We start from the raw sequence: 10,000 nt of genomic DNA, 5'->3' as shown, positions 1-10,000 counted from the left end.
AGGTACGCGCACACAAACGCACACGCTGGGGGCATTGAGGTAGTCACCAGTTATTCCTGTAGTCGGGAGCCACGAGAGCGCTGGCGACTGTCCATTTTTTTTCTTTTAACATTTATATAAACAACTAATCGAGGAGCATTTTAAATTCTGATAAGAGGTTTTAGGCTTAATGTATAATAAATGGAATAAAAAAAAAAAATAAAATAAAAAAAAAAATAATGTTTTGTTCAGTTCACTGGTTTCGCAATCTCATTTCTTTTATTCAATTACTTTCGTTCGTAAAGAGCAGAGAACGCATCGTCTGTATAGACATGTCCGAATCTATGCATTAGCTAAACAAGAAAAGAATTTATTTTTTTGAGAATCACCAGCTGTAAATATACATTCCCCTTCCCTCCTGCAGAGTCAACAAGGTCATCACATGAACTCTAATTACCTTGTTATCACTTAAGTCATCACTATTACTCAATCACAACCATTACTAGCAACAGGAGAATAAAACTGTAAACCATCTTTACTCCTTTGTTCATTATGTAAACCAGTTTCACTTGATCTACGTCTTCCTTCCATTTAATATTACTGTTTTACGAAATCTCCAAAGGCCAGCAAGAGCCTTCCAAACAATATGCACTTTCCAGACCGACCCCTTTAAAAACACATACATACATACATACATACGTGTAGGGATATATTCCCCAGATCCACGGTCCATTCACGGGAAAAGAGAGAGAGAGAGAGAGAGAGAGAGAGAGAGAGAGAGAGAGAGAGAGAGAGAGAGAGAGAGAGAGAGAGAGAGAGAGAGAGAGAGAGAGAGGGAGAGAGAGAGAGAGAGAGAGAGAGAGAGAGAGGGAGAGACGGATAAAATTAATAAAAGAATGAATGAATGAATGAATGGGAGAGAGAGGGAGAGAGGGAGAGAGAGAGGGAGGGAGGGAGGGAGGGAGGGAGGGAGGGAGGGAGAGGGAGAGGGAGAGGGAGAGGGAGAGGGAGAGGGAGAGAGAGAGAGAGAGAGAGAGAGAGAGAGAGAGAGAGAGAGAGAGAGAGAGAGAGAGAGAGAGAACAAGAGAAACGGAAAGAGAAAGGTTGCGGCCGCGGGTCAGGTGAGGTGAAGAGGCGGCCTCCTGTCCCTTCCGCCCCGTCGGCCATCGCGTCGGCCTAATCCCACGTGGAGGGGAACAGGCAGGTCTACAGCCTCATATCCCAAGCTCTGCCACCCGCTCTGCCACCCGCTCTGCCACCCGCGCTCCCTTCATCTCGATTGGTTTAGCGGCAAAGAGGGAATGAAGGTAAAGATATTTTTTTTCCTTACATCCCCCCTCTCTTTTGCTCTAGAGTTGATTAAATAAGGTAAGAATAAGGAGTTATAGATCTCCTTTTTTTCCTTATATCCCCCCCCCCCCTTTTGTCAGTATAGCTGATCAAATAGGGTAAAGCTCTCTCTTTTTTACCTTACATCTTCCTTTTTTTCTTCCTAGTTATTGATTCGAAGACAAAATTGGAATTGCGTTTGGATGTTCTATTCACCATACCTGAGAGGTCATTGTTTCTTCTCTTCTCTCCTCTCCTCTCCTCTCCTCTCCTCTCCTCTCCTCTCCTCTCCTCTCCTCTCCTCTCCTCTCCTCTCTCTCCTCTCTCTCTCACTTTCACTTTCATACTCACAAACATATGTGTGTGTGTGTGTGTGTGTGTGTGTGTGTGTGTGTGTGTGTGTGTGTGTGTGTGTGTGTGTGTGTGCGCGTGTTTGTGTGTGTGTGTGTGTGTGTGAGTATGAAAGTGAAAGTGAAAGTGAGAGAGAGAGAGAGAGAGAGAGAGAGAGAGAGAGAGAGAGAGAGAGAGAGAGAGAGAGGGGAGGGGAGGGGAGGGGAGGGGAGAGGAGAGGAGAGGAGGGGAGGGGAGAGGAGAGGAGAGGAGAGGAGAGGAGAGGGGAGAGGAGAGGAGAGGAGAGGAGAGGAGAGGAGAGGAGAGGAGAGGAGAGGAGAGGAGAGGAGAGGAGAGGAGAGGAGAGGGAGAGGGAGAGGGAGAGGGAGAGGGGGAGGGGGAGGGGGAGGGAGAGGGAGAGGGAGAGGGAGAGGGGGAGGGAGAGGGAGAGGGCGAGGGAGAGGGAGAGGGAGAGTGTGAACGAGAGCGCATGTGTTAAGTGCAAGCTCAGCAAAACAATATGATAATGAGCGTGTGAGTATGTGCTTGTGAGTGAGTGACTGAGTGTCTGAGCGAAAGTGGAAGAGGAAGACAAAGAAGAAGTGCGCAAGTGAGAGCAAAGAGTGCCAACCCGAGAACACAAGCAGAAGGCAAAATCAAGTTGAGTAACACCCTGCAATGACCCAAGGTACTGCAAGCGGCCAGAGAATTCCAAGCAGGCGCTATTCTCAACCGAAGAGGAGCTGCAGTATGTGTCCACATGTCCACTTGTTGAAGCCGACACAGGTGCAAAAAAGGTATGAAGGAGAATGAATATCTTCACAATACAACAGATGTATTTGACCGGTTTCGATTACATCTTCATCAATAAATAATCGAAACCGATCAAATACATGTATTGTGAAGATAATTCATTCTTTATCATACCTTGTACACATTTGTCAACATGAATACGGTTCATTCCAAACATATTATATCGACTGGGGGAGGGGGAGGGGAGGAGGAGAAGGGGAGGAGGAGAAGAGGAAGAGGAAGGGTGGAGGGGGTTAGGAGGAGGGGGTTAGGGGGAGGGCGAGGAGGAGAAGGAAAGGAGGGGGAGGAAGGAGGGAGGAGGGGGAGGAGGAAGAGAAGGGGGGAACTAAAAAGAATATCAACAGCTTCAAAATCGTAAAACAAATGTAACAACACCCCGACGATACTTAACGGGAAAGAGCACGAAAGAAATTGGAGTCTTTAAATAAATAAATAAATAAATAAATAACTGATGGTACTAAAGATGGAAAAAATGTTCCTTCCAATTTCGAACTTATTTCTTCTTTATCAATTTATCTCTCTCTGCTAGTAAGTACTTCACCAATTTAATAAATAAAATGAAAAATAAAAATAAAACAAAACCAAAGCAGGACATAAAAATTAAAAAAAAAAAATATATATATATATAATCTGTGAACATTAACCCAGACGCAGAACAATGAATACAAAAAATAATTAAAAAATAATGATGATAGAATAACTTCCAGTACAAAGTGACAAAGGCCAATGCACTGAAAAACGATGAAAAAAAACAACAACAGAGGAAGACCAAGATAACACACCGAATGGAAACAAAAGGATAAGAATAAAGAACGATAAAGAATTGCGGGATGACGGACAAGGAACGCATTGGGGAAGGGGGGGGGGTGAATAGGAGTCTCCCACGAGGACAAAAGATTCGGCATCCTGCTACTGAAGTGCTGTTACCCAACCGAAAGTGAATTGCGCACTTACTATTCTGAGAGAGAGAGAGAGAGAGAGAGAGAGAGAGAGAGAGAGAGAGAGAGAGAGAGAGAGAGAGAGAGAGAGAGAGAGAGAGAGAGAGAGAGAGAGAGAGAAGGAGTCCTGTGCCAAGCCCCGGGAAAAGGACGCAGCGGGAAAGGCAGCTTCCTGGCAACTAACACAACACCTTCGCGAAAAGACGAACACTTTTCTTGGTCAGGCGACGAGATCTTTGAATGGACGAAGATGCGGTTGCATCGTAGCCGAATCGACCAGAATGTTTTTTTGTTTTTTTTTTTGTATCGAAATGAAGACCCGAAAGTCGAAAGAGAAAGCCAGACAATGAGAGAGAGAAAGATAAATGGAAAGAAGAGAGAGAAAGAGAAAGTAAGAAAGCGAAAGATTAAGACCGAAAAAGAGACAAAGACAGAGAGAGAGACAGAAAGACAGATAAATACAGACAGAGAAACAGAAACAAGAGATACGAGAGACACAAATATAGAGAAAGACAGATACATACAGAAAGAGACACAGAAACAAGAGAAAGAGGAGAAAAAGAGAGACCCAAAAGCGGCCAGGAGCGTCGCTGTGGCGGCCGGGCCTTCCTCCCCGTGGCACGCCCGCCGACGCCCTTGTGCGCTTCAGGGGGCCAGTGCCAAGGACAGGCTCTTGGCTCCGCTGGCACCCTCGAGCCAAAGGCGAATAGGGGATAGAAGGAGCGAGGGCGTGGCGTCTCAGAGGGATCGTATGACTGACGTCACTAGAGGACAGAAGGAGCAATATGACGTGGCGGAGGGTAAGGGGGAGGGATATATTTAGGCTGAATGAACGTAGCTCCAGGGGTTCTATTTTCGATGAGTTTCTCGATTAAAAAAAGAAAAGAAAAGAAAAATTGAAGTTGGAAAAAATCCTTAAAAATTACAATACATACATACAAACATACATATATGTATGTATATATATTCATAAATACATTTAATCAATTACGCATTTCTAAAAGGACTTTGAATAAGTTCGTTACAGAAAAAATAACCCAAGAACATGACAGCCTCCGACCCTTAAGAAATAACAGACCGAAGAAAAATAGAAAAAAACAAAACAAGAAATAACAGGAATGAAAGAGATAAAAAAGATAAATACATTATAAAGAAACAAGAAAAAAAAGATAAAAAACCTGAATGGATAAACAAACAGATAACATTACACACACACACACACACACACACACACACACACACACACACACACACACACACACACAATCTCGTTAAATCAAATCAAAATCAAGCCCCCCCCCCCCCCCCCCCCCCCCCGCAGACGATGACGCAAGGGCCGGCTCACCCACACTTCCCCGCCGAGTCACATAACGCCAGCACGAGAAACAGGTTATGACGCTATGTCACGGTCTGTTTTATTCCCAATCCGTCGGCCCCTTTTTTAATTTTATTTGTTTCCTTTTTAATTTTATTTGTTTAACTTTTTTTTTTAAATTTTATTTGATTTATTCTTTATTTTATTCCTCTGAAGGCTGTTACGGATAAATGGTCTTCTTTGTCCTTAGCCAAACATTTTTTTCTCTTATATATATATATATACACACATAAACACACTCACACATATATATCCTTTTCTTATATTAGCTATGCGTTCAGATTTCGTCCAACGGCACAGATACAAAGACGATCGGTTTGGATGTTATGGGTCAAAATGTTACGATTTTATGGGGGTTCCTATCACAGTAAACGATTTAATATCACATTTTAATTCCAATGTAATGGAAATAACCAACCCTTCCCTCTTCCTGTCCTTCCCTTGATCTCTCACCGTTTTTTCTTCTCACTCTCAATAAAAAAGGAGAAAAATGCTGCCCACGAGTAAAAAAAAATATATATATACCCCCACGCCCCCTCAAGAACAAATGGCGTGCTTCCGAAATTACGGTAAAAATACTTAAGGGGAAGATGCCACACCTCCGGTGACCTTGAGGAAGGGACAGGCTTAGCAGCTGAAAAGGGGGAGGGGGGGGGGTGCAGTAGGGGGCAGGGGCAGGGACAGGGGGAGGGGGAGAGGGGTGCTTAGGATTAGGAAGGACAATGGGAAGGGAAGGGGAGGGGAGAGTGGGGGAAGGGAGAGTGGGGGGAGGGGAGGGGAGGGGAGGGGAAAGTGGAGGAGGGAAGGGGAGAGGGAGAGGGGGGAGGGGGTGGAAAGGATCGCGTGAAGGACTCGTCACAAGACTCGGGGATCATCCGCATTGCACCAGCTCTGGACTGCTGCATGGAAGACAAGGGAAGGGGGAGGGGAAGACGAGGGGAAGGGGGAGGGCTGAAGGGGGAGGGGCAGGGGCAGGGGCAGGGGCAGGGGAAGAGGGATGGGAAGAGGGAGGGGAAGAGGAGGGGGAAGGAAGGGGGGCTTGGAGGAATTTTCTTTCTCTCTCTCTCTTCCCCTTATCCCTAGCCCTCTGTAACCCTCCCATTTTCTCTCTCTCTTTCTCTGTTTCCTCCCCTCCACTTTCCTTTCTCCCTCTCTCTCTTTCTCTCCCCCTCCCTGGCTCTCTCTCCCTCCCTTTCCCTTTCCCTTTCCCTCTCCCTCTCCCTCCCTTTCCCTCTCCCTCCCTTTCCCTCTCCCTCTCCCTCCCTCCCTCCCTCCCTCCCTCCCTCCCTCCCTCCCTCCCTCCCTCCCTCCCTCCCTCCCTCCCTCCCTCCCTCCCTCCCTCCCTCCTTCCTTCACTCCCTCTCCCTGGCATCTCTAAGCCATCCTTAGCCCTAACCCATCGTTCGAGTGACGCCAGCTTACCGATTTTTTATTGTTTTTTGTTTTTACCATTCTGCTCTTGCTCGTGACAAGGCAATGAGATACGATAGCACGGGATAAGGTGTCACGCTTGTCATTATCCTGACAAAACAAAGCACGCTTATATCCACAGTATGAATGCCACAATAACAATAAATCGTTAACTATTTCCTCCTACTTCCTCTACCTTTCTCCCTCCTTTTTTCTCTCTATCTTTTTCTGTCTCTTTCTCTTTCTTTTTCTCTGTCTCTCCCTCTGTCTGTTTATCTGTCTATCTTTGTCTCTGTCTGTCTCTTTTCTGTCTCTTTCGCTCTCTCTCTTTCTCAAACTATTCAAATTCTCTCCGTATCCCCTTCTCCTCTTTAACCTTCTTTTATCTCCTCTTTTCAAAAACTCACGGTCGAAGAAAAAAAAAGAGGTAAGGAAAAGGAGAGAGAGAGAGAGAGAGAGAGAGAGAGAGAGAGAGAGAGAGTGAGTGAGTGAGTGAGTGAGTGAGTGAGTGAGTGAGTGAGAGTGAGAGTGAGAGTGAGAGAGAGATCTCCTTGATAATCACATCCGCCCGGGCGTCATCCGACATAAGACCACCAGCACCAGACATGGGTACCGCTTGCTAGAGACTCCCCCCCCCCCCAACCGCAGACTTGGATGCCACTCGTCACAAGACCCTACCCCCCCTCGGAATCCCAAACTTACGCACTCCTGAAACGCCTTCTCCGCCTGGCACTCGCCCAGTTTCCTTACTTTCATGTGATCACTTGGGCAGGGGAGGGGAAGGGGAGAATGGGGGAAGGGGAGAATGGGGGAAGGGGGGAAGGGGGAGAAGGGGATGGGGGAGAAGGGGAGAGATGAGAGAGGTATGAGAGGGGGAGGGGAAGAGAGGAAGGAGGGAGGGAAGAGGAGAGCGAGAGAGGGGAGAGGGGAGAGGGGAGATGGGAGAGGGGAGATGGGAGAGGGAGGAGGGAAGGGGAGAACAGAGAGAGGGGAGGGAGGGGAAATAAAACAGGAGAGAGAGAAGGAAAAAAAGCGAAAAAATGAAAGAGCAAAGGAAAGAGATTGGAAAGGAAAGAAAAAGCAAGAAGGAAAGACAAAGATAGAAATAAAGATAAAGAGAGAAGGAGAAGGAGAAAAAGAGAAAGAGAGAGAAAGAAAGAAAGAGAAAGAGAGAGAAAGAAAGAGAAGGAAAGAGAAAGAAAGAAAGAAGGAACGAGAGAAAGCAAAAAAGGAGAGAGAAAGCGAGAAAGAGCGAGAGACCAAACAAGACCCGGCCTTCGCGTTCCCCGCCTCCGACCAAAAACAATTCACTTCCGTGCTTCCTCTTGCATAATGGCTGCACTGTCATCAAACGTCAACAGAACGAAGGCAGGCACAACAGTATGGTCTTTGACATCCTGCGCTCTGAAGATAACCGAAGGCACTCAAGAATTATCTCAGATTTCTCCACGGTATTTTTCTTTTTTTTCCCCCGAAAATTTAGGCCTGATAAGAAACTGCCTACCATGGCGTTCGCGATAATCTTAAAAAAAAAAAAAAAAAGAGAGAGAGAGATAGAGGAAGAGAGAGATAACAGACAGGTTCCGATCCACCCCCCCCCCCCCTCTTCCTCTCTCCAAAAATTCCTTCTTCCTCTCCCTCTACCCCTCCCCCATTCCTTCTTCCGCTCTTTCTATCTCCTCGATTCCTTCTCCCTCGTCCTGTCTCCAATATTTCTTCTCCCTCTCCCTCTCCCCCAATTTATTCTTCTCCCTCTATCTGCCTCTCCTTTTTCGTCTCTCCCCACCATTCATTTCCCCTCTACCCCTCTCCTCCATTTAGTCTCCCTCTCCCTCCTCCTCCTCCTCTCTCCCCCATTCTTTCTTCTCTTCCCTCTCCCTCTGTCCCCTATCCCTTCTCCTTCTCCCTCATTCTCCTTTTTCTCCCTCTTTCCCCCATCCCTTCTCCTTCTCCCCTTTTATCTCCCTCTTTCCCTTATCCCTTATCCATCTCCCCCCATTCACCCTCCCCTTCTCTCCCTCGTCGCACCCCCCCCCCCCCCCCACCCTCCCACGGTCCGGCCACGGCTCTCTCACGTGAACATCATCGCGCCATCTTCCTCCGGCTCGGTGAAGGCCACACAAAATCGACCACCACTTCCGTCCAATATATATATATAACTCCTCCGTTAATTTCCTTTTTTTTTCCCTTTTCTTGGAGATACGTTCCCGACGAAGGATAAGTTTTACTTGTTAATAAGAGCCATTGGGACGCTTGCATAACCCCTGACTCACTGGCGGGAGCTCGCGCGGCGTTACGTCACACCTACGCCGGTCACGTGACTGCCGCAGTCGCACTGGCTTGGGAAGTTGGCTGCCTCTCTCCAGCGTTTTTCTCTCGTTTTTTTTTTTGCGTTTAATTATCTATTTCTCCAATCTATTTGTGTTGTGCTTCGCTCTTGTTGACAGCCATTAAAAATATATCTTCCCAATCTAAAACTAATTGCGGTAAATCTATATTTTCTACAAACAACGATAAACTGTATCAACAGACCGAATCATCACAAACCTTCTAACGTTTCGGCTGACAGGGGAAAAAAACGGTACACAAATACCTAACCGAACAAAAAAAATGTTAAACATATATATCTATATATATCTATCTTATCGCTATCACATACAGATCCATGGCACGAGCATCGGACAAGCTTTAGGGTTATCTTTAGGGGTAGAGAGTCATCTAAAGGCCTGAATCACGTGAAGGAGTTATGGGCATGCGCGTGCGGGGAGAGGCCCTGAGGGTACTGGGGCACGGCCAGAGAGGGTACGTTACGGAAGGAACCGATGCCAAGAATGGAAGTGCTTGTATAAATCTCATATCAATACACATATTTACACACTCACGTAAAAGGGGCAAGATGAATTTATATACGGTATATCTACTGTATATGATTGTACCCCCCCCCCTCCCATCTCCTAACCTCAACCACGCAGTAAAAAAAAAGTTAGTTTAGTTTAGTTGATTTGTCTTTTTTTTCAGTATGCATCTAGAAAGACCGACCGTTCTGACACCCAACATCGGCTCTACCACCAATCGTATTGCTGGAAAACAATAAAACGGACATTTAATTTATATTTCACAATACCAATAAACCCAGGACCCGCAGACGTCAAGAGCAGAAAAAAGGGCATTTCCCCAGCGTTCTCCGAATCAATGGCAGCCTCCGGGAGACGCACCACAAACACCCGCTCTTTGTCTTCGAGGTCAACAAGACGAATTTCGAGAGCACAAAGTCGAAACGAATCCGTCTCGAATCTTGCTTCATCCTGCACATGAAACGATGATAATTCAAGGCATAAATAAGCACACCTAGCAGCGATTGCGTCGCTATCTATTGGGTAATTTCGGCGGCTTAAACGGATAATCACGCCCATGCAATCATTGCACCACTGACGTTAACTATCAGAATCGAAATCTGTGAATCATTAAACCCTTAAAGCGCCACAGACTTAACAAAAGCGCAGCCGATCAAGTCCTTAAGTAAAAAAAATAATAATACGAAAAATCTGTGACTAGGCATCATAATGATTGCATAACCACCTCGATCTGGTTATAATTTCGGAAAATCATTGTTTACATACAGGAATAAAACCGTCTTCCTTGCCTTCGTATCCCCCTCCCCCCTTCCCCCTCTCTCCCCGTCCCAACGCCACCTTGACCTTGAACCGAAGCGCCGAATAATGCGTTGCATTGCATGCAACTACTCGTGCAACGGACAAGAAAGGGGAAAGATCGATGGCGAGAACCATTTCCTACCGAAATTAAGAGGGCGGTCCTTGCTAACCTA

The 10,000-nt window shown here is 46.3% G+C and overlaps 1 protein-coding gene across 1 annotated transcript in view; it reads right to left on the bottom strand.

Moving 5' to 3' along the window:
- LOC125045854 (mitochondrial uncoupling protein Bmcp-like) overlaps positions 1 to 10,000 on the bottom strand; it is a 42,101-nt gene that overhangs the window by 27,344 nt on the left and 4,757 nt on the right. The gene's annotated exons all lie outside the window — the stretch shown is intronic.

This window comes from Penaeus chinensis, chromosome 38 (assembly GCF_019202785.1).
Source record: "Penaeus chinensis breed Huanghai No. 1 chromosome 38, ASM1920278v2, whole genome shotgun sequence".
Taxonomy (NCBI): Eukaryota; Metazoa; Arthropoda; class Malacostraca; order Decapoda; family Penaeidae; genus Penaeus; species Penaeus chinensis.
Note: the sequence above shows the minus strand (reverse complement) of the source record. Positions and strands in the feature narration are given on the sequence as shown.